This window comes from Panthera leo, chromosome E2, assembly GCF_018350215.1.
Source record: "Panthera leo isolate Ple1 chromosome E2, P.leo_Ple1_pat1.1, whole genome shotgun sequence".
In the NCBI taxonomy this organism is placed as follows: Eukaryota; Metazoa; Chordata; class Mammalia; order Carnivora; family Felidae; genus Panthera; species Panthera leo.
Genome location: NC_056693.1, coordinates 14942990 through 14967644, shown reverse-complemented (window position 1 = coordinate 14967644; position 24655 = coordinate 14942990). Strand labels below are relative to the sequence as shown.

The 24655-nt window shown below is 56.0% G+C and overlaps 1 protein-coding gene across 7 annotated transcripts in view; it reads left to right on the top strand.

The window, feature by feature from the left end:
- Positions 1 to 24655, top strand: part of PAK4 (p21 (RAC1) activated kinase 4) — a 44855-nt gene that overhangs the window by 6594 nt on the left and 13606 nt on the right. Inside the window, exons 1-2 of one of the 7 annotated variants that reach the window (XM_042918949.1) lie at positions 18906 to 19041; positions 19494 to 19557. The exons of 4 other annotated variants lie outside the window; for them this stretch is intronic. The gene's annotated coding sequence lies outside the window, so the exon portion shown is untranslated. Of the gene's footprint in view, positions 1 to 10668; positions 10996 to 18905; positions 19042 to 19493; positions 19558 to 24655 lie in introns of those variants that run through there. 2 more of the 7 variants (XM_042918947.1, XM_042918950.1) reach the window with 2 other exon arrangements.

Below are 24655 nucleotides of genomic sequence, written 5' to 3'. Positions count from 1 at the left end.
TTATCCGTAAAACGGGGACGACGATGGTACCTCGCCGAAGGGTTGTTGTGAGGATATAAATGCATAATCTTCAGGCAAAGTGCATCGAAGGCGCTCAGAGACTTAGCTGCTAGTGATAATACGCATAGTCTCACCCGATACCAGGACTGTTCACGGGCCTCCCTCTGCGTGCTCCTGCGGACTGACTTATTGGCCCCCGCCAGCACCCTCCAGATCGGGACGTTGCTGTTACTCCCCTTCCACAGGGGAGGAGATCGAGAGCCCGGGAGACTTGCCTGGGGTCACTGCCGAGTCTGCCTCCTGACCACCTTGGCACACGACCTGTGCCACCCTCAGAACTAAGCCTGAGGGCTTAGAAGGCTCTCCCGCGCCCCCCTCCCCCCCCTTTGTGTCTTCCCGGGGTTCCAGGCCCTCCCTGCTTCCACCCCCAGGTGCCTGGGGCCTGGCTCTGGAAACTCCTGATAAAGTGGCATTGTCCTGCGGTTTCGGCCCGGCTCACTTCCCCAGTCTGGTTTCAGCCGCTCCCACACAACGGGAAGGGAAGCGGGCTGCTATCCTGGGCCTCCTCCCGCCCTCCTCCTGCCCCTTCCTCCCCTCCCCTCCCCTCCCCTCCCCTCCCCTCCCCTCAGCAGTCAGTGCTGGGAATAGGGAGAAAGTAGGACATGGCCGGAGGGCAGGGCTCTTCAGCACCTGCCCCTCAGGTGAGGACCCCCAGGCCGGTCTGCCTCCTCTCTCCCTAGGGACCCCTGCTCTGCTGCCCGCGGGCACCCCCAGATCTTCCACAGCAGCCTGACCCCGGATGATTTGACTCCGAGATGCCGTGTGTGTCTATGTATATTTATGTGCGTTTATGATTCCACTACTTTTATACGTGTACCAATCGTGAAGCGTAATATGCCTCCGGAAATGCACGTAAGCCTCGATTTCACATAATTATAGGAGGAACCGACACCTCACCACACCCGGGGCGAGACAGGACACCTCACCCTGGAAGCCTCCACCCCCACTCTCTCCATCACGACCCCAGGAGTGATCACCCCCCTGACCTTGGGGGTCCCTGCGTCCCTGCTTTTCTGGAGAGTTCTTACCAGGCATGCACCCCCCACCTTTGCCTGCTTTTGAACTTCACATAAATGGAGTCCTCCGGCGCGTCCTCGTTTGTGCCCGCCGTCTTTGGTCCGCAATCTGGGAGGTCCAGCCGTTGCCTCTAGTGTGGCAGGCCCCTCGTCCGCCGTCACTGCTGTGTAGTATTCTGTCGTTGTAATAAACCAGAACGGATCTCTCTGTCTCCTGCTGTGCAGGGTATAAATGTCCTTGAACTCGTCTGCTGGGGCACGTGTGCATGCTTTTTCCAGGGAATCTACCCAAGGTGCCTTGCTTGGGTCAGAGGTAGGGTATGGTACCAATGTGCACTACGCATCCTCACCAACGTTTGGTCAAACTTTCTTTTTTAATTTTTTTAAGTTTATTTGAGAGAGAGAGAGGCGAGGAGGGGCAGGGAGAGAGAGAGACTGGAGAGAGAGAGAGGATCCCAGCTAGGCTCTGCAACAACATCGCAAAGCCCCATGCGGGGCTTGAACCCACGACTGAGAGATCATGACTTGAGCCGACACCAAGAGGCGGACAGGACACTTAACCAGCACCCCCGGTCGGTCAAAGTTTTTAACTGAGCTTGGAACATTTTATATTCTGTTCTGCAGAAGTAACATGTGCTTGCTTATCATTGATTGGAGTCCTCTCGTTATTCTGTCCTTCCCATGTTCCTGTCCCTGCCAGCTCTTACCCGTCCTTCCAGTAGGAGTCAAGTGCTTATTCCTGAGTAGGAGCTGTGCTGGGGCCACAGGAACCAGAGGTGACCACAGTAAGTGGCCCTTAGTGTACCCTGTCTTAGTGCACAGACGTTGGTCAAAGGCCGACACACAGACAGGTAAAGGAAGCCAGACTCCCAAGCCCCCGTCGTCCCCCAGTGACCCTGTCTCATCAACGGGCACCCCATCCATCCTGTAGATCCTGCCAGGAGTCTGGTATCATCCTGACTCCTCTTGTCTTCTTCCTTCGCATCCACCATGGTAGGAAAGCCACTTGCTGTACCTTCAGAACAGAACCTCTCACTCTCCCTGTGTCAGCCCCTACTTGATGCACTCTCTTCCCCCACCTCCTCACTCCCCGCACCCCCGCTGCCCCCACAGTCCATCCTCCCATGAGGACAGAGGGAGCTGGGGTCACATCGTGTCTCTGCCTGCTGGGGACCCTCCTGTGGCTTCATCTCTTTGGGGCAGGGGCGGGGGGGAGGGCATGAGATCCTGGCCCAGCTTCCTTGCCAGCTTCCCCTTCTCTCCTGCCATGCTGTTCCTGGAACATTCTAGGCTGGGTCCTGCCTCAGGGCTTTTGGTTTATGCTGCTTCCTCTGCGACCTGTCACTGTCTCTTCCCGCCTTCCCCTGCTTGATTTTCTTTGTAGCACTCATCCTACATTACATTACATTAGGATTTGTGGGTCACTTGGCTTATTGTCCTCCCTGCCCCTCATAACTTGGCTTCATGGGCGGGGGGGTAAGCGTGGGAGACCCTTACCGTGTCCCTTGCTAGAACCTCAGCTTGATGTGTATGTGTCGTGATTGCTCAGTCAACGCTGGTGGACTAAATGTGAAAGCAGGAATGAATGAGCTGTGCTAAGCTGTGAGTGCTGTTGTCACCTGAGTGCAGTGACCAATGACGGGAGATCTGCCCCAGGTAAGGAGGGAACACCACTTGAAGGGTGGATAGAGGTTGGCTGGGGATGGGCATTTGAGGCTGGGAGAGCGCAGGGGCCTTCGGGGAATTGAAGGGTAGCAGTGTCAGTTCTGTGGTCAGTCTGGATTTTGAATGCAGACGGCCACGCGGGCCTCTCCACGTCCCGGTTCTTCTCTAGAATCGAGGCCACTCTGGGTGTTCTAGGGCATCTATGAAGTTCTGCTCCTAACATACTTAGCTGATGCCTGGCGTGTAAATATGAACGTGATTGTTTTCGTTTCCCTTCCACAAATACTCTGGCCCTTTGTGGCCTCCAGGGACACAGTGGTTGGTGGATAAACAGATCCCGTTGCTACCCACTTGGCGTCTGCCTCTTGGACTTTCAGCCTTCTGGGGCATCCCTGCTCAGAGGCAGGGGAGGGCCTGAAATGACCTCAGGTCTGGGGAGTGCTTATTCCCCAGACTGATTAATAGGGAAAACTAATTGAAGGTTTGCACGTACCAGGCCCGGCGCCCCACGTAGCACTCCTGTGCGTCTGCTCAGTGCATCCCGAGATCCCAGAAGGTGGCCATGACTATTTGACCCCTTTCATAGAGGGTAAGGGTGGTACCAGTGGTGAGTGCTAGCCTGTCCTGCAAGCTGGTGCTAAACAGGTCTGGTGGTATCTCCTCAGCCTGGCGATTTGCCTTTGCCTGGTGGCCGGTCAGGTGGAGCAGCCTTTCACCTGTTCCTGGGACATCTGGAAGCTCCTCTCTTGTGAAGAGCCTGTTCAAGTCACTTGCCCATTTTCCATCAGGCTGTCTGCATTTTTATTTGTCAGTTCTTTTGAGTTAAATCCTAGGTTCTGGATGAGAGCCTTTGTTTCCGAGATGCTATACGTATCTTCTCCTGGCCTGCTGCCTGTCTTTTCGCCTTCTTTATTGTGTCTTTTGATGAACAGAAGCTCTTAATTTTAATGTGGTCAAATGTATCACTCATTTCCTTTACAGTTTTATAGTCCTGCTTCTCACCTTTAGTCTTTCTTTGTCCTGTGTGTGTGTGTGTGTGTGTGTGGTGTGAGGTAGGCATCCAGGTTCATATTCTTCATCTGGATCCCCAATCCTCCAAATACCATTTATTAAAAACAGGCTGACTTTTCTCCACAGTCAGGCTTATCATAGATCACGTGTCTGTATAACTGGGTCTCTCTCTGAGTGCTCTGTCCTTTTCTCGCTCTTTTGGCCTATTCCTGCATCACTACCATGCTGCCCTAATTTCTGTAGTTGATAAGAAGTTTTGATCATGGGGAGAGCAAACACTCTTACTTGTTCTTCAAGAGTGTCTGGGCCATTCCTGGCTTCTTGAGTTCTATTTAAATATTAGACAAGCATCTTGTCACACACACAGACACAACCTTGTGTCTCCCCAGTCCATGAACATGGTATATTTCCCCATTTATTTGTTTTCTCTGATGTCTCTCAGGAACGTGCCCTGCTTTTCCAGCACTTGGACTTTTCCAGTCCTTGCCCACCTCTTGTTGGATTTATTCCGAGGTACTTCATGATGTGGCCGGGGGAGTCCGTGCCTTCCTCTCCCACAAGGTGCCTTGCACCCTAGGTTTGGCCTTTGCCAGGTGAGGCTCACATTAGGGGCAGGAGTCCCCCTTCCCCAGACCCTGCTTCCTCCCTGGCATCACTCCTAGGCCCTGGGAGAAGGCGGGCAGGGTGCCCGGAGAGGAGGTTGTAATTTTCCTGAATGATTTCAAGGGCTAATTAAAGGTTTTCCTTGACTAATCAGCTTACAGTTTAATTATCGGGGAACAGGCTCAGGGATGCGGGAAGCAGCTCTGGAGGAGTCTCCTCACAGCGTGGCAGGAAGGAACCAGGGCCCAGCTGTACCCCTCTGGGGTGGCAGGACCTGGGGATACCCTGGCACGCTCCAGTGGGCCAGCTGGTGTTTCCCATCCCCGTGAAAGAAGAGAGGTGGAGGGCAGCTGGTGTGGCTGAGGTCAGCGTGGGTTCCTTCTCCGCCTGACATCCTTCCACGTCTCCCACTGCCTGGGGGCGAGGACCCAAACCTGGAGCCCCCTCTGGTGGACCGGGCCCTGCCCCAATCTGCTTGCCTGCTGCACTTAGCCTTGCCCACCTTTGTTAAGTGCCCTCATCTCAAGTATTCCTCACCGAGTCTTGAACTAGAGGTCACCCCCTCTGGGAGGCCTTCTCAGGTCGCCCCTCCCCCTGCCCCGCCCACCAGAGCAGGTGATAAGGGTGATCAGGGCCACTCACTCCACCCCTGCTAAGTGCTGGGCCTGGCGCCTGGTCCAGCATGTGAGCTGCAGAGAACCCAAAAGGAGAAGGGGTTCAGGACGGGCCTTCCGAGAAGCCTGGGAGGGCTGGAGGACTGAGGGCTAGCTGATGCCTTCCCAGGGGAGGCTTCTGGCTGGGCCAGGCGGAGGTGGGCTCCTGGGAGTTTGTGCAGGGGGAGGGGACCCGGAGATGGCCGTGCCAGGCCCGCCTGCATTCCTCTGCAGGCCCCAGATTCCTGGTGGCCTGAGGTGGGGGAGGATGAGCAGGCAGAGGGGCCTCCCAGGCAATGCCCCTGCCCCTCCCCGGCCCTCCTTTCTACTTCCCTCCCCCTCTGTCATCAGTCTGTCTCACTTTACAAGTCCCACCTCTCCCCTCCCACCCCCCCAGGCCTCAGGCCTGGAGCTGTGTGTCCTGCCCAGCCCCTGACATCCCACTTACCGCCCCCCCCCCCCCCCCCCCCCCCCCCCCCCCCCGCCGCTGCACCTTAAATCACCTGGGGGGGTCGAGCCCAGATCCTTTGTTTGAATCCCAATCTCTGGCTGTGGGGCCCGAGCATTGATTAGTTTTTGTTTTGTTTTGTTTTAAGTTCCCTGGGTGACTAGCTAAGATGAGAGCCACCGGCCTACAGAAATGATAGCAAACCTGTTCACTTCTGCAACGTTGGGGGCACTTTCCAGGCTCCTGACATGGCGTGATTGAGCCACGTCACCCCCACAGGCGCACTGCCGGAAGATAGGGCTGTTGTTCCCACGTTACAGATGAAGCCGCTGGGCCCAGGGAGGGCTTCCGTGCTGGCGGTACAGCCTCTGCCGCTGTCCCGTCTTCCCATCCCTGCTTCCTCCAGGCTCCTGGAGGTGACCTTCTCTGTCTCCCTCCCCTCCTCCTCTCTTTCTCCCCATGTCTCTCTGCCTTTTGCCTCTCTCCCCCTTTCCCCGGCCTCGATTTCTCACTCCCTCCTCCGAGAGTCGAAGCTTGTCCGGCTTCCCGTTTAGCCAGGATCCTGCTGAAGCCACAGAGGGAGATGGTGTCCACCAGCCCAGGACAGGGATGGGAAGGATGCTGGCGTCACCCTCCCAGCCCCCATCACCTCTCCTGGCACCTGGAGTGGGGGTGGGGGCAAGCGTCCCACTGATATTTGGGGGTACTGGGGCCGGCTTTGCTGCCTCGCGGGAGGACTGTCCGGGCAGGCGGCAGACCCTGACGTGACCGATCCTGTGACCCAAGATCCCTCCGCGGGCCCAAAAGTCTGGTGGTGCCCTCTGTGGCAGTTACCATTTCAAGCTCCTGCGGGGCAACCCAGGGTTTGGTTTCAGCAAAAACTTATGCTCAGATGTGGAGGTTGCATCGCGGGGGCCTTTACTATTTGAGGAGAATGAGGGGAAATGGGTCCTCTCCCACGCCCACTCAGGGCAAGGGCTCCCCACTGGGCCTCTCCGGTTCTGGCAGAGCTTCCCCTGGGGCCCCGGCCGGGCCCCGGAGCCCCGGATGCCGCAGCGGCGTCGGTTCCCACATCTGGAGCAGGAGATGGGTTCCCGCTGCCTCCTGGGAGTAGCTGGGAGGAGTGAGCGAGTCAGTGGCGTGTGTGACGCTCAGCACAGCGCTGCCATCCGTATGTCGTCATGGTGGCTTTGGCCGCGATCGCTGTTACAGTTATTAGAGGCAGGACACGTGTTTGGATTTAGTAATGAAAGATTCACTGGGTGGGCAAGCCGTAATTCTTTGCTGTTACCAGTAGGTCACATTTCCTTTTGCAAAACGTGTAAAACCTTTGTGTAGAAGTGTTCATTCATGCTCAGAGGGGTGGTCTCATGCCTTCCCCAGGTCCCCGTCACTGTCCCTGTCACCGGCATCCACAGTTACCAGTGATGTCACCGGGCTTTTTCATCTCGTAACGCAGTCCCCACCTCCCTGATTGTTTCAAAGCAATTCCCAAACGTCATATACTTTAGCCGTAAGTTTTCCCAGTTTCCTCCTGAAGGAGATTAAAGAGTCTAAAAGAACAAACCCACAATACTGTTGTCACAGGAAAAAAAGAGCTGGTAGTTCGTTAACATCCTCACATTTCTCCAATTGTCTTATCATCCTTTTTTTCAATTTGTTCGTTTGATTTGGAATCCAGACAAGGTCTGTGCTTTGCATTTGGTTGACAGGCCCCTTAAGGCGTCTGTCGTCTGTGGGACCTCTCGTGTCAGCGCTTTTGTGTGCTTGCTGTTTGCATTGTGTATCTATCAAAGACCCTAGTGCTTTGTCCCCTCGAGTTTTCCACAGTCTGGACCCAGCCGATGAATCCTTGTGTCTCTTAACGTGTTCCTCTGTCCCTTGTGCCTCCTGTAAATTGGGACTTAGGTCTAGAGGCTTGTTTATATTCAGGTTCTGTTTCTTTCCCAGGTGGTACTATATGTATGAACATCAGGTCAACATTAGTGCCTGGGGCACTTTTAAAATAAACCTAGGGGGCGCCTGGCTGGCTCAGTTGGTTAGGCATCCGACTTCGGCTCAGGTCATGATCTCACGGTTCTTGGGTTCGAGCCCCGCGTCAGACTCTGTGCTGACAGCTCAGAGCCTGGAGCCTGCTTTGGATTCTGTGTCTCCCTTTCTTTCTTCCCCTACCCCACTCACACTCTGTCTCTCTTGAAATGAATACATGTTAAAAAAAAAAAAAACTTAAAAAAATTAAATAAGATAAAATAAAGTAAGTTTCATTAAATTTTAAAAATTGAGTGGATCGAAAGAAAAATTCTTCCATTGCTCCCAGTCAGACTGGTATCCGGATACAGCAGAGTGGGGTGGGGCGGGGGTACCTGAGGACAGAGGCTCGGGAACTGCTGGGGCCTGGGCAAAGCGCTGTGTGTCAGCCACCAGCCTCCACGAACTGTCTGTCGTCAAGAGCGCATGGCTTCGGGTTCCTGCTTTGCCAGGACCCCTAGGCCCCCAGCTGAGAGCCATCCCCGTCCCCCAGCCCCATCCTTGAGTCACCCCCTAGCTGGCCACTAGCTGGCCTGGTGGTCATTTAGGCACAAAGCTGCTCTCCTGGCCTGGCTCTGCCCTTGGCCAGCGGGGCCAGCCTGGGAAGCTGTCCCATCCTCCACCCGCTTCCTCGGGGACACGATGGGGACCACGCCTCCCTAGAAGGGCTGTGGTCAGGACTCAGCCAGGTGGAGACCGTGCAGAAAAGGGTGTGATGGGAGCTACTTTTCTTCCACAGTCCGCGCGGGCTTCCTTGACCTCAACTGTACCACTGCCCCCACCGCTCCCGGCCACGCTGGCCTCCTCGCACATCCTGGCGTGTATCAGGCGGGCTTCGGTCCGGGGGCCTTTGTGGTGGCCATCCCCTCTACCCTGGGTTGCCTCGTGGCTTCCTCCCTGCCCTCTGGTCCAGCTCCAGTGCCACCCGCCTCGGAGACCTCCCTGACTGTGCTCCTTGTCGTCGCCCCCTTGTTACGTCCTTTTTCGTTTACTTGTGTATTGTCTTATCTCCCCCACTGGAACTTCAGCTCTGGGAAGGAGGGACTGTCTTCTTTACTGCTGTGTCCCCAGTACCTAAAACCGTGTCTGGCGCTCACTGTGTGCATAATAATTACCGGGCGCATGAAACGAGAGGATGAACACGGTTACGCGAGCAGACTTTGGCCTGCGTCAGACCTACCACGGACCCCTGGCTCTGATACACGCTGTGTGACCTTGGGCTGGCACCTCCCCTCTCTGAGCCTCACTTTCCTCCTCTGCAGTGTGGGGTGTTAACAGCACCCTGCCCACCGCCTCGTTTTGGGCCAGCAGGGCGCCCGAACGGAATGCTTCGCAGCTGGCCTCGCTGCCGTCTTGTGTCTCCAGCATAGGGCACCGATGAGCCCGTAAAGTGTCCTCCAGGGGGACACTTCACTAAATCTTAACTCTGTCCTTCTACTCTGTATGACTGGCTGTTGGTGCCCCAGGGTAGGGCAGGGCAGGGACACATTCCCTTGGCCAGAAGGGCTCACTCACTGAAGAGTGATGCACATGGGACACGGGAGCGTCCAGGGTACGGGGACCCCGGCCGTGGCAGCATCCAAGGGCTCCAGGGCTGGCTGCTTGCAGGCCTGTGCCTTCCTTGAAGGAAACAGGCCAAGAGCTGCAAGGGGCCAAGGAGGACTGTTGTGATTATGATAGCAGTTTACAGCTTGGGTGTGTGTGTGTGTGTGTTGAGGGATAGAGAGAGCTCAAGAGAGGGAGGTTGTCTGAAGGTACAGGTGTATATAGAGGAAGCTTCCAGCTGTCAGAATTGCCGTCCCTGGTGTTTGCCACACGGGAGTGTAAAATAGGACATGTGTAGAGAAAAAGTACATCACTCCCTGTTCAGTTTCATGAATGATTCTAAGGTGTACCCCCATCTAACGACCACCCAGATCTGGAAGGTAGGTGTCACCAGCTTTGTCAAAGAAATCCAACCGTCTTTTTTTCCTTTTACTTAAAAAAAAATGTTTTTTAATGTTTATTTATTTTTGAGAGAGAGAGGGACAGAGACAGAGTGTGAGTGGGGTGGGGCAGAGAGAGAGGGAGACACGGAATCCGAAGCGGGCTCCAGGCTCTGAGCTGTCAGCACGGAGCCCCATGCGGGGCTCGAGCTCACGGACTGTGAGATCATGACCTGAGCCGAAGTCGGACGCTTCACCAACAGAGCCACCCGGGTGCCCCTTTTCTTCCTTTTAATTGTTGCTTCTATTTTTATGAAATTTGAGAGCTATCAGATGCCCCAAGAGGACAGGGAATCACCTGACGGCCCCCCTTAGGCCCTCTTGCCCAGCTGAGAGGAGAGACACCCTGGCCCTGGGGAAAGCCCTCTGTGCCCACCTGCTGGTATTCAGGCCTCACCGTGGTCCCTTGGTGCCTCCCTACACAGTCTCCCATGTTGCTCCGCAGCTTTTAAAGCCGAGTGTAATGACACCAGACCGCCAGCTCTCGGCTGTAATTTGCTCTCAGTATTTTGCTCTCGAGGTTTCTCTAGGTGGACAAATGAAGTCCTGTGCCAATAGGAATGTTCCCCAGTGCGGGTCGGAGCTGCCTCCCCCGCCCCCACAGTTGCCAGATGAAAGCAGCCCAGCCCTGGGGGAGCCTCAGGAGGGCATGGGGGGGGGGGGCGGTGGTTTGAAACCTCAAGTGACATCGGCATTTTCTGTCCATGGAGGGCACTGCTGGCTTCCCAGGTCACCACATGGGACTCAGTCACAGGCCCTTGACATGTAAGGGGTCTTCACTGAGCACCTGTAAGAGATAAAGGAACTCTGGTATCATCCGGGGTCTGTTTGTCCCACTACAGAGGAACCGATTGCAGGTTGAGGGCCAGACGGTCTCTTCTCTTGCCTGCCCCCTCTGCCCCTCTGCTTCCCCTGGTAGCCAGGCTCATCCAGCCTTTCCGGAGAGGCCCTCGGGGGTGGAGATGACTATCAAAGGCTCTGAATGCGTTCCCCGGCTCTGCCGCCGCCTATTGGCTGGGTGACCTTTGGCATGCGGCGACTTCCCTCTGTTGGCCTCAGTTTCCCCATTTATAAAATGGGACTGTATAAAGATTATTTCATCCACGGAAAGCACTCAAAAGAGACTGGCGCGGAGAATCCTTGTACTGAGTGCGAGCTGTGTTATTGTCCTCACTGCCACTCACTCATTGATTTTGTAGATATTCCCTGAGTGCCGCTGTGCCTCCTGCTCTGTTCTGGCTGACGCCGGGGAAAGGCTGGTGGCCGGTCAGCCCATGGTCTTTCCTCATGGAACTTGTGCTCTAGTGGTGGAGACGGACAGCACCAGTCGGTGACAGCCAGAATGACCGTGGAGCACAGATCACTGCCTTGGCTGTGGAGGAGGAAGCCCAGAGAACTGGGCTTAGGAAATCAGGGAAGCCTTCTTGGAAGAGGAGAATTCTGAGCTGAAGGCTAAAAGAGGCACAAGAGTTAGTATGCGGAATGGTGTTCCAAGGAGAGTGAATCGCATGTTCAAAGGCTAAAAGGTGGGCAAGGGTCTCTGGCATTTTAAATAAATTATTAATATATGTATATATTTTTTAAATAATATATAAAAATATATAAATATATAATATATATAACATAATATATTAATATATTAATTATACAATAATATATAATATAAATATGTATAAAATATATAAAAATATATATATTTTAAATTATATATATATATATATATATATATATATATATATATATATATATTTCAAATGTTTATTTATTTATTTTTGAGGAAGAGGTAGAGAGCAAGCAGGGGAGGGGCAGAGAGAGAGGGAGAGAGAATCCCAAGCAGCCTCTGTAATGACTGAGCCACCCAGGTTCCCCTCAAGTATTAATATTTTTGACTAAGCTTTTATCTCGAGATAACCGTGGATTCACTGGTAGATGCAAGAAATAACACAGAGAAGGCCCCTGTTTCCCCAGAGGTAACATCTTGCAAACACTATAGTTAGTACAAGACCACGACCAGGATAATGACATTGATACAGTCAAGAGACAGAACATTCCATCACAAGGTTCCTTCCTGATGCCTTTTTATAGCCACATGCCCTCCCTGGCACGTCCCTAACTCCTGACAGTCACTCATCTGTCCGTTCCCCATTATTATAATCCTGCATTTCAAAAATGGGATGTACTGTGAAACAATTTTCACAGCCCTGATGTAAAGAACTGTAACAATAAGGAGAATTTAAAATATAAAATAAAGCAAAAAAGCTTACAGTTTCAAAAAGAAAAGAATGTTATGTAAGTGGAATCCTACTGTATGTAACCTTTTGGTTGGCTTTTTTTTTTTTTAACTCAGCCTAATTCTTTGGAGAGTTCCCCCAGCTTGTTGCGTGTATCGACAGTTGGTTCCTGGAGCGCCTGGGTGGTTCATTCGGTTAAGTGTCTGACTTGGGCTCAGGAAATGAACCCACGGTTTGTGAGTTGGAGCCCCACGTTGGGCTCTTCGCTGACAGTGCGGAGCCTGCTTGGGATTCTCTTTCTTTCTCTCTGCCCTTCCCCCACTCGTGGACACTTGTTCTCTCTCTTTCTCTCTCTCAAAATAAATAAACATTAAAAAATAGAATAGGCATTTTTAAAAAAATAGTTGGTTCCCTTTTCTTGCTGACGAGTGTCCCATGGTATGGACGTACCACAGGTTATCCTTTCACCCATGGAAGGACCTCTGGGTTGTTTTCATTTTGGCGGCTATTACAAATAAAGCCGCCATAAGCAGTTGCATACAGGTTTTCGTGTGAACGTAAATTTTTGTTTCTCTGGGGTAAATACCCAGAAGTGCACTTGCTGGGCAGTATGGCCAGTTGCACATCTAAAGAAATTGCCAAAAAAAAAGAAAAGAAAGAAATCACCAAACCGTGTACCATTTTACGTTCCCCCCAGCAGTGTGCGAATGATCGTTTCTCTGCATCTGCACCCGCATTTGGTGTTGCCGCTGTTTTCGATTTTCGCCGCTCTGTTAGGCATGTGAACGGTAACTCATTGTGGTTTTAATTTGCGTCTGTCGCCACACATCCTTTCATGTGCTGACTGCTGTCTCTACACCATCTTTGGTAAAATGTCTCTTCGTGTCTTCTGCCCATTTTCTCCGGGGGTTGCTTGGTTTTTTTACTGTTGAATTTGGGGAGTTCTTCTAGAGACTAGTCCTTGGTCAAATGGGTGGCTTGTAAATCTTGTCTCCCAATCGGTAGATTTTCCCCCCCTCTTGTGGACTTCTGCAGAGCAAAAGTTTATAATTTTGATGAGGTCTGCTTTATTAATTTTTCCTTTTATGGGTCTTTTCATATCCAGTCTAACATTTGTGCCTAGCCTTAGATCCTGAAGGTTGGTTTGGTCAGTTGGTTTCTGAAAGTTTTGTGGTTTTATATTTGAGTCTGTGATCCATTATAAGTTAACGTGGGTGCAAAGGGCGGGGTTGAAGATCAGGGTTCATGATTCCAGCACCGTTTACGGGAAATGCCCTTTTCTCCCTTGAGTTGCTTGTGCTTTTTGGGGGGCCAGAAGTAAGTCACCACGGCGAGATCCTACTTCGCGCCTCCCAGGATAAATGTTACCAATAAAGGGAAAATAAGTATTGGCAAGGATGTGGAGAAGCTGGGAGCCCTCGTGCATCACCGATGGGAATGTAACACAGAGCAGCCGCCGTGGAAAACAGTCTGGTAGTTTTTCAAACGGTTAAACATAGAACCATCACATAACCTGGCAGTTCTACTCCTTAGGTATATACCCAGAAGAGTTGAAAGCAGAGGCTTGAATAGATATTTGTCCATCAGTGTGCGTAGTTGGATTGTTCACGATAGCTAGAAGGTAGAGGGAACCCAAGTGGCTATCAACGGATGAATGGATACACAAAATATGATGTGTATATATACAACACAGTGAGTTATTTTTCAGCCACAAAAATGAGTGACATTTTGAAAAATGCTCCCACGTAGATGGACCTCGAAAACATTATGCGTAGCGTAAGAAGCCAGACATAGGAGAAGTGTTGTAAGATCCCACTTAAAGGAGACGCCCAGAATAGGCAAGTTCCCGGAGAGAGTAGAACAGAGCCTCCCAGGGCCTGGGAGGCAGGAGGGAATGGGGGCTGCTGTCTCATGGCTGCAGGGTTTTTGCTGGGGATGATGAAAACATTTTGGGTGTAGACGGTGGTGATGGTTTCACAACACTGAGGAGATACTTAATGCTTCACAAATGGTTGAAATGGTAAATATTGTGTATATTTTACCACAAAGAAGGAAAAGCCAGTGTTTGTTTATTTTAAGTATATTTATTGATTTTGAGAGAGAACATGCGTGTGCCCGCAGGAAGGGGCGGAGAGAGAATCCCAAGCAGGCTCCTCACTGTCAGCACAGAGCCCGACGTGGGGTTCGCCCTCACCAACCGCGAGATCGTGACTTGAGCTGACATCGGGAGTCGGACGCTTAAGCGACAGAGCCACTCAGGCGCCCTGCAAAATGAGTTTTTTAAACACCAGTGTGTATATTTGCGCGGGTCTGTTTGCGGGTCCTCGCTCCGGCTCGCTGACCCGTGTGTGTTTATCCGCACTGATTACTGCGGCTTTGTGAGTGGGCCTTCACATCAGGGGGAGTGAGGCCTCCACTTTCCTCTGTTCCAGAATTCTTGGGCCTGGGGCCTGTCGCTTTTGGAGTTCCTCTCAGGCCCCCTTGTGTGGAAGGTGGCACTGTGGTTTACCCAACTTCCGAGACCTCCTTGACGCCTGCCTCGTCCTCAGCCCCTGTATCTGACTCCTCAAGTATCGCCCCGGCCTGTCCCCCTCTCTCTGCGTCCCGCTGTCCCGGCTGCCTTCATCAGTTGCCTGGACCGATGCTGTGTCTTGTCACTTGTCCCCCACACCCACTCAAGCCACCTCGATCTCGTCCTCCGCAGACAGGACAGCCAGAGTTCTCTCTGGCAAGGACAGGCCCCTCGCCAGCACCCACCCGGCTCCCCCTGGCTCGCCTGTGGCCTGGCTGCTGCCCCTCTCTGGCCTTGCTCCGCCACATTCTCGTCCCTCCAACCAGCCTGGCTCAGCTGGAATTTCACATTTCATGTGTCTGATCCTTGATCAGGGGCCCCAGCGGGCAGGGACCAGGCTGCACCCCCGCCCCAGCCCTGGTGACACAGGGCAGACGTGGATTGGATTTCTCTTGACAGAAACCCTGAACGTGGGCAGGAGTTTGCACCCGCGACTGGGGGGAAAGGGAAGGTGAGGATATGAGCCCAGAGAGGCTGGGAGAGCCTGGGGAACCCTGGAGAGGGGGTGGCTTTAGCCGTGCGTGCCCGCTAGCGTTTCGGCAGGAAAGGGACATAGATTGGATTTACAGAGGTCTCCCTGGGCCCGTGGAAAATAGGCAAAGGCTTGGTGGAGACACTCGGCGGGAAAGGAGTCTGATGGCTTTCAGACTACGATGGGGTGTGCATCCTAAGTAGAAAATGCAAATGAAAAGTAGGCCGAGAGGGGCCAGACCTCCCCTATCTGACAGGCAAGGAGCGAAGAGAGCGAGACAGCACCCTGGGCTGGGAGGCCGAGGGGCTGTGGGGGGTGGGGAGCGCTCACGTGGGCGGCTTGGCGGTGATGGTCCTTGTCCAGCGAGCCCACTTGTCAGCACGTGGCCCACAGACATGCTGGCACACCCATGAAGTGACATCTGCACACGGGCGTCGTTTTGCCACACCATTTGTAAGAGCAGAAGGCTGGAAACCACCTACCTGGCCCCGTGGGGACTGACTCGGGCATCCCGGTCCTTCCGCGCAACAGCTCAAGTGCACGCAGTGCTTTGCAACGATCGAGGCCTGGAAAATCACCTAAGACACGTAAAGACTATGTATATAATGTATGTATATTATACATACATAAACCCACACACGGATACATATATACACATATGTACTTGTGTCTAACATCGTAATTTTATTTATTTAAAAAAATTTTTTTAATGTTTATTTTGAGAGAGAGAGAGAGAGAGAGAGAGAGGCAGCACAAGTGGGGGAGGGGCAGAGAGAGGGAGACAGAATCAGAAACAAGCCCCAGGCTCTGAGCTGTCAGCACAGCCTACGTGGGGCTCGACTTGGGAACAGCAGATCCTGACCCGAGCCAAAGTCAGACCTTTAACTGACTGAGCCGCCCAGGCGCCCCGGTAACATAATTTGAAATCGTTCGCTTGCAAGCCGAGGAGGGTATCAGGCACGAATGTGTAGCGTAACCAGTTACTGTGAAGGGGAAACCCACCTAGCGCCCCCGCCCCAGGAGAAGCAGCAGCTGGCGCCAGCCCCCCAGGACCCCCTCTCAGGCCCTCCCTGCCCCAGAGGCAGCCCCTCCCCTGACTTCGGAGACAGTCACCGCCCGGTGCTTCTCCTTGGGTTTCGCCGCCTCTGTCGTCATCCTTAAACAGCGTATTTCATTGTGTCTAGTTTTGAGCTCTTTCTAAACCAAGTCACGGGACGCATTGTTTTGCGGTTTGCTCCTTCGCTTTCGACTGTCCATTCACAGGTAGCTGTGGCTCATTTCTTCTCACTGCTGCGTACCACCCCGTGGAGCCAGCACATCCCAGATCGTCATCCGTCTCTGGGGGACGAGCGCGTGCGTCGCTCCCAGTCTCTCTAGCTGATTCCGACTGTGCTGTGGGAACTTACCTGTGTGCGTCCCTGAGGCCAGCAGTCCGCTGGCCGGGAGAGCTCCGTACATGCCCGGGAGAGCGCTTTCTAGGTGTCGAGGGAATGTGCCCGGGAGAGCACGTGCTAGGTCCCCAGGGTGTGTCTTCACCTCCGCTGGGTGCTGCTGAGCTCCTCCCCCAGGCCGCCTGGGTGCTGCTGAGCTCCTCCCCCAGGCCGCCGGGAGTGCAGAGGACCCAACGCACGTTTTTGAGAAAAGCAAGGTCGGGAGAGTATGCGTGGTGGGCTGCCATTTCTGTTTTGTTTTTGTTTTTCAAACGGTGTGCGAGCACGTGTGTGCACACGCGCGCTTGTGTAGGCTCTCTCAGGAAAAAGAAAAGAAACTGCGTAGAGGTTGCCTCTGGGGCTGAGCTGGGGCCGCCCGGGAGGGCGCCGGCCTGTCACTGTTTACCCTTTGGTGCCACTGGCTTTTGAACCCTGGGCCTGTGTCCTATAGAGCCAGAGAGAAGGAAAGGGAAGAAAGGGGATGGATGAAGCCCAGATGTGACGGAAGGTGATGAATTTTGCATGGGTTTATTGGTTTAGTCTGTACTTGGGGGTTATGTACACAGAGCCGTATAACAATCTGTTCCGGTGTGAGATGATCCGGGAGCCGCCTCTCCTTGCCCCTGAAGCCTGTTCCCAGGAGGACCCCTTGTTTCCAGTGTGGCTTCTGGGGAAAGCGTGCTCCCTCCCTCTCCCCCCATCCCTTCCCTTGGGACCTAGTTTCCCTTGGCTGGCCAGAACTGCCCGATCCAGCCAGCCAGCCAGCCGGCCCAAACCTGCCTGTCCGGTCTGGGAAGGTCTGGGGGCCCACCCACTTGGCTCCTCTCTGGGCGGCTGCCTGACAGGTGCCCCACCCCATATAGGAGGGCGTGGCCTGGGATCTAGGACTTCTGGGGTCTCCTAGACCTGCCCTGCTGTGGCCCCCCCATGCCGGACCCAACCTGGGCCTGACTGGGAGCCCCTGGCTTGGTGGGTGGGTGGTAGACAGGAGGGAAGGTGGGGTTTCCAGGACCTCGGAGCCGGTGCGGTCCTCCTGGTCCCAGTGATAAAGTCCTCGGGGAGTTGGCCACTGTGAGTCGTCTCTGTAGAGGCGCCAGAGCAGGAGAGTGGGAAGGACACAGGCTTCTCTGTCCACCTGCCCGCCTGGGCCACTTGCTCGCTGTTCTCACGGGCTTACCATCGACTGGGCACCCGTCCTAGGCCACCTGTGAGAACCTGAGAACCTGGTCCCCGCCGCTCACGGGACCCCGCCCCCGTGGGGAAGCAGTCCCACTCGACGTCAGTCCCTGGAGCAGGGAGTTTTGTCTAGTTTGTTCGCGCTGAATTGCCAGGGCCTCCAACAGGCCGGCCTGGCAGGTGCCGGGAGCTCCGGAAATGTGTGAACGAATGAGGGAGACCGACATGGCAGAGACAGCGTGGCCTGGAGGAGTCGGCACCAGGATGGAGTCTGGAGGAGGTACCAGACCCAGCCCAGTGTCAAGGAGGGCTTCCTGGAGAAGAAGGTGTCTGAGGCAGGGCCGGAAATGTGGATGGGGACACAGCAGGCAGCCCCACCGTCTTGCCCCCCAAGTCCCCTGTCAGGGAGAAGACAGACAGACACAAAAAACACATTTTACGCAGTGCGCTCTGACCTGGGCCGGCCAAGGCTTTGTAGAGGAAGTAAGATCTGGAAGGGGAGGGAAGAGGGAGGCAGAGGTGGGGCGGGGTGTGCACACACCTTCTAGGTTTCCCCTCTCTAAACATCTTTCTCCTGTGTGGAATGGGGGTTCAGGGCAAGCCAGCCTCATGCTCAGGACAGCTGGTGAAGGGCACAGAGGCCTGTCCGGGAAGCCTGGTGCCCGATCTCCCTGCTGGGTGCCTGGGGCAAGTGTTTCAACCTCTCTGGGCCTCAGTTTCCTCCATTGTAAAAGGACCCTGGTAAAGTACCTCTCCCTTTTAGGGCAGTGGTGAGTGTGTTGTAGGTGCCGAGAGCGGGCCCAGCCCAGAGTCAGTTCTTGGAGAGTCGGGCCCCTCACTTTCAGAAGGTGAGTTGCATCCTGGAAGACGGGAGCCAGCGGGGCGTGAGGAGGCCCCAGCCCTCCCCGCCTTTCTCCCTCCACATGTCCACCATTCAGGCCCACCAGTCCCACTTTTGCGCCTAGAGATGTCCATGTCGGGGGTCCGCCGTGACCTTCCCTGCATCTAATGAGAGAGTGGGGTACAGCAGGAGAGGCCCCCTTCGCGGCCCCTCTCGGAGCTCTTGCCGGAACCACGAGGTGGCCGGTGGGGGCAGAGACAGCAAGCTCTGGATCTCCAGCCGCCCCTCCGCATCAGAGGGGCCCCCCACCCTGACCAGCGCCCCCCTCCCCCAGCCCGGGCTGTCATCTCAAACCTGGCTGCCTGGCCAGCCACTCTCAGGTGCTCAGCCCCATGCTGTGTGGCCACTGCTTCCCTGGCCCCTGGCACCAAGCCTGGCACGGGGGTGTGGGGTGCCAGCGGGGAACTACCCCGTTGAAGCAAAGGGCTGGGGCTTAGGTCCCCCGTTGCTGTGTCCTGCCCAGGTCCTCCCTCTGCCGGGGCAGTTGTGGCCACGTGGCCCCGGCTTTCCAGGCTCGGCCCCTCCTTCCCTCTGTTCCTCCCTCCTCCCTCCTCCCTCCCCCCTCCGTGGACCGGAGCCACTGCCAAGCTCGACTCCTGCCAGGGCGGGCCTCGGCACCACCCGCTGCCAGAGAGGCTGGGGTGCAGAGCCAGCCAGCTCTCTTTGGTGGGCACCTGCGTCGTGGGCCAGGGAACCCCTTGATCCCCGTTCACTGCTCTGCCGGCTGGAAGCCTGTCTGCTGGCCTGCCCCAGTGAGGGTGGCCCGGGACAAGGGAAGAGGATGGTGGAGGTGAGCCGACCCTGGCCTCGGGCAGCAGGGGAGGAAAGGGGAGGACCACATGGGGCGTGGGAGGGCAGTCCTACCGCCTGGCGACCAGAGCCACCCGGGCCAGGGTAACACGTGCTCAAGGGCTCACACCGATCCGGGGCCAGGGGCGAGGTGGCCGTGTTTCCACGTGCTCAGAGGCAGGTGTCTGTCTCCTGGGGCTTCCTGCGTGCCTCAGCGCAGGCCCCTGAGCACCTCTGTGGGGGCACATTCCTGGGGCCTCCTTTCGTGGGGGTGGTCCTGAGGGGCTGTGCCCCGCTGGCTCACCCCGGATGACCCTGGGGTTGGCCATGGGTGTGCCTGGGTCTGGTGTGGGGTCTCATTACCTTCTGTGTGTGGAGCTAGGGTTGTGTGGGTCTCGGGGTCTAACTCTGTCTCGGGGAGTGTTCCTGAGTATGTGTCTGGGTCCTTTCTAGGTAAATCCGGCAGTTGTGGACCATCTGGGATTGTGTATATGCGCGCAGGTGCCTGTGTTTTAAGGTGGGTGGCTGGTCTGTATGGTGTATCTCGTTGGCATGTGTTGTGGGTCTCTTTCGGGAGTCTGTGCATCTCGGCGGGGAGTGGGGGGTGGTCTCTGTACTCTGTGTGGAGAGGCAGCTGCGGGGCTGCCGATTATCCTGGCCCTTCCATTCTGGTTCCTCCGGGCCAGACCCTTCTTCATGGCCGCTTCTCCCACTCGGAGCTCGGCCACTCGCTGCTGGGGCCTATATTCCGGAGGCGGGAACTAAGGCTCAGGGTGGAACGTCCTTTCCTGCTCCGAGGCTCCTATACGGCTGCTGTCACCAAGATGCGGTGGGGCGGCTTCATGTACTTCAGTGTCTAGGGCTCCTGTGTGTGTGTGTGTGTGTGTGTGTGTGTGTGTGTGTGTGTAGGGGGGAGTTGTTTGGCGGGGGGAGGAGGGGGGCTCCAGACGCTCTTTCCTGCCTGTGACCCCCTCCCTCCTTCCTGCCCTCCCTCAGGGGAAGAATGAATGAAGTCGAATCGGATTTTCCTGGTCCCTGGGGGCTCATCCACACTTTCAGTCTTGTTGTGGCCTCTGTCCCCACCCTGGGCACCTCTGGGGGTGCCCTTTGTGTCTGTGTCCTGTTGTGCCTGGTGGGGGGTGCGGGGCACCGGGCCTGGGGCTGCCGGAGGAGCCGCCTGGCCTCCTTGGGGCTCTGGGCACCTGCCCGGCCCAGTTGGGCACAGGAAATACTGTGTCTTCATTCAGCCCCGCTCTGAGCTGTGCCCCACCCTGTGTTGGGCAGGGCTGGGGACCCAGAGGGGCTGAGATGGCCCCAGGCCCTGCCCTCTCGGAGGGCTCCTGGTGCAGCGGGAGAGGCAGACCCGTCGTCGGACAGTGCAGCCCGTTCTGCTCCCCATCCGGGCCCTGCAGAAAGCCAGGCAACAGAGACAGGCTGGCACCCCTGTGCTGGCCAGGAGACGGCTGTGCCCGGCCTCCTCTTTCATTTATTTGTTCCCAGCAGCAGGTTCACCCGTAGCGAGGACCTGCTTGGTGGTGGGTCCTGTTCTAAATGCTTTTCACGCGTCGCCTTATTCCGTCATCCAAAAAGTCCCAGGAGACAGGGACTGTCGTCATCCCTGGTTTGCGGATGAGACCCAGAGAGGTTGAATCACTTGTGCAGGGGTGCACAGCTTGGGAGTGGTGGAGCCGGTGACAGAGCTTGGGTGGCTCACTCCTAACCACCCACCGCCTCCCGAGTCCTTGCCTGACACTGTCTGCACAGAGGCCGGGTTGGGGGGGGGGGGGGCAGGGCTGCTCCTCACTCCCCAGACTTTCCCAGGCCAGGGGGACCCCAGGATCTGTGTCATCTCATGGGATTTCACCCGTTATGGGGACCAATGGGTTTCCTGCGGCATCTGTCACTGTATGACCTGCCTCTTGCCTGTCGCCAAAATAGGCTGTCACTTCACGTTTGGAGCCTCGGCAGCACAGCGTGGCTGGGGTGGGCCTCCCTGGGGTGGGCAGGGCCCCGGGATAGGAGCGCGGTGGGCGCCCCTTGTGGTGTTTGGAACACGCACCAGCTTCTTCGCAAAGAGCCGGATTTGGTCTCCAAAGCCCGGACCAACTCCTGCTGGAGCCTCAAGGTCGGACTTGCAGGTGGTGTGAGGCAGGGATCGGGGACTGATGTCCACTCTCCGCCTCCACCAGCCTCGCCTGTCCCCCCTCAGGGTCTGGACGCATCACTTGGGCAATGGCATCCCTCCTTTGCTCCACAAATACTTGTTGAGTGCCTACTGCTCCGGATGCCAAGCCTACAGCAAGAATGAGACAGAGACCCCTGCTCTCAGGGAGAGGGAGCCTCAACTGGGGAGAGAGGAGGAGGAGGGGACCAACAGTCCACATGTACACGAGGTCAGGTACTAATAAATGCCACAGAGGAGGATAAAGCAGGGGTGCAAACTTTGTCAGGGGTCAAGAAAGACCTTTCTAATGAGGTTTTATTTGCACGGAGACCCAAATGTCAGGAAAGGGTGAGCCACGCAGCTCCGGGCAGAGGGAAGCATAGGCGCCAAGGCCCTGAGGCTGGAACACGCTTGAGGTGTCTGAGACAAAAATGCAGGAGGCGAGCGCAGTTGTAGTGAAGAGAGTGGGAGGGATGAGGTCCTGAGGTTGAAAGAGCCCAACTGGTCTGGGGCTTGGTAAGTCCCAGCGGGGAGTTTTATCCAAGGGGGAGGCCTGGGGAGAGCCATTGGTTTACCGTTGCTTCTGGTTCCCTCCTAACCAAGGCAGCCTTTCTGATCTTGGTTCTGGTTATCGGCATAGAGTTGTCTCTGCTGTCGTTCTTGTCCCATAAACCTCTGGGGTCCTTTGTCTGGAGCAAAGGCCTTGGCTGGAGCTTGGGACGCAGGGAAGCAGGAGGCAGAGGGGGTGGTGACCTTCTCTGTGGGTCAGAGTGGGCACTTTTGTGACCTGGTGCTGGGCAGCCCTGGGCAGTGACTTCCCCTCTCTGGACCTCAGCGTTTTGGTTTGGGAAGGAGAAAGGAAGAGGAACTGTGCGGAGGGCTCGCTGTGGCCTGTCTGCACGCCTGGTGCCGCACGCCTGGTGCGGGCCTGGGCCAGAGTCGGCACCAAAGCATGCGCCCGTCCCCTCCATCCACTCGGCCACCAAGAAGGAACAGCCCACGCTAGGTGCTGGGACCGAGCCGTAATCAACTGAAACGTGGGTCCCGCCTGTGCCGAGCCACTGACTTAGTGGGAGACAATAGGCACACTCATGACTGTGTAACTTGTTGGGTGATGTGAAGGGCCGGGAGAGGGTAGGCGGAATGTGCCAGGCACCGGGGGTGCGGCGATGGGCAAGACTGGACCAAGCCCCCGCCCCCGTGGCGCACTTGCCGCAGCCAGTACGGAAAGTGGTGTCGGTCCTCAGGAAGTCCCGTCATCGCGACCATTACCACACGCCTGGAGCCTGCCCGCTTCTCCCTCCTGAGCCCCCACGTGGGCCTGCCCACCCCTGTCTTCCGCTGGACCATCACGTCCTGCACCTCCCCGGGCTCCCCGCTCCCAGTCTGTGCCCCACACGTGGCCATGGGGAGCCTGTGGACGTGAGTCAGGCCACGTCCCTTCCCTGCTCAGAGCCCTCGTGTGGCTCTGCCTCACTCCAGGGAAAGGACAGAGTGATCCCCGTGGCCCACAAGTCCCTACATGATCTGCCCCCACCGCCTGCCCCACCACTCGGCCTCCTCTGCTCTGACCACACCTGGGGACATTTGTCCTGACTCTTCCCTCTGTGCTGCCCTGCCCAGTGCTCTTCCTCCGGGTATCCCAATGATTCCCTCTCCGCTCCCCTGTCAGGTCGCTGCTCAAGTGTCCCCTTCCCAGCCACGCCCCCCCCAATCACTTCATTGAAAATTCCAACCTCTCCTGACCCTCAACACTGTCCTGACCCTTCCTTTGTGTGTGTCCTCAGCGCTTACCATCTCACTTACTAGACGTTTTTCTGATTCAGCTCATTTATCGACAGTCTCCTTTCCCCTAGACCGTGAGCTCTGCACGGGCAGGGAGGCTTCTGGCCGTCCTGACCACCGCTAGGAGCCCCGGCCCTAGCCTGGCAGAGATCAGCCCTCAGTAGCTATCGACGGTGGGTGGGTGCAGGAGCGTGATGGGGTCCTTTGTGGGTAGAGTAGGTCTTGTCAGGCCCAGAGCTCGTGGCAGGGTCTGGAGTCAAGGTCCCTGAGGATTCCTTGGAGGAACTCAGCTCGGGGCGGGAGACTGGGAGAGAGATTTGGACTGGGGAGGGCAGGGTGCTGTACAGGTGGGCACCCAAGAGCTGAGCACAGGTATGGAGGTGGGAAGGGTGGGGGATTAAGGGAGGCAGTGAGGATTCTGCTGGAGGCCGGGAAAGGAGGCCGGACTCTCCTTCCATTGTCAGAACACAGCCAGGGGAGATGGGGTAAACTGAGGTGAGGAGGGACTTCCCAAAGCTAGTGGGTGAAGGTCTTGACAGAAGGGTGAGTGGGAGCCACGGGTGAAAGCCCTGAGTGCAGGCCGGGGCCAGTGAGCCCTCCTCCATGGTCCTCTTCCTGATCGAGGGGTTCGTTTGGGTGGATGTGAAAGCGAGACTGTGATCCTGTCACATCCCCTGTTCTTTTCCTGGGCCCCTGGGGTCCAGCTAGGTCAGCTCCCAGAACTGCAGCTTTATTCAGAGCCTGGGGGAGGGAAGGGGACAGGAGGCAAGGAGTTTTACACGCGCACGCGCACACACACACTCCCCAGACACAGCTTCATCCCACAAGTGGATCTTGCTCTCCCCCTGGGGCCAATTTCCATGGTGGGGAGAGTTTGGGTGGGTGGGAGGGTGGGTATCATTTTCTCCTGAAAGCTCAGAGTATAGAACCAGTGAACGCAGGGGTGACTTGAAAATCTGAAGCTTTTGCTGGGACAGGTTGGAAACCGCCTGTCCCACATGCTGAATAATTCAAAAGACTTCTTTTAATTGCAATGACCGTACGAGAGTAGAATGCAAAATGGGCCTGCGTTCTTGGGATCAGACCCTAGACTTCAGAGGCATCTGCACGCTGTCCTCCTCTATTCCCTCTGTCTGACGTTGCTGCTTCACCCGCCGCCCCTGGGTCCCAGGCACATCTCCGCCAGAGTTCCCCAGGGACGGCCCGGGCAGAGTCAGAGGTGTCCAAGCAGGGCTGTAGCGTAGTGGGTACAGATGAATCAGTTCATTCACCACAGGTTCCTTGAGCGCCTAGTGTGGGCTGGGGCCATGTTGTAGACGGGGTACACTGGGGAGGAAGACAGAAGACAGGTGCAAAGAAAAAGGCATAGAGGGAGCCGGGACAGGAGCAGGGATATTTGAGCACAGACTCGGGTAGCGGGGAGGAGGGAGGGAGCCATGTGCAGATCAGGGAGGATGAAGTTCCAGCAGGTGGGGTGACAGCCAGTGCAAAGGCCCTGAGGTGGGGACACATCTAGGGTTTGAAGAAGAGCAAGGAGGCCCATGTGGCTGGGGCAGAGTGAATGAGGGGGCAGAGGTGACAGGCCGATCAGGCCATGGGGCCACACGGAGGAGCCTTGGGGGCCAGCAGAAGGCTTAAGGAGGTCGACCCCGTAGTAGATCCCCCT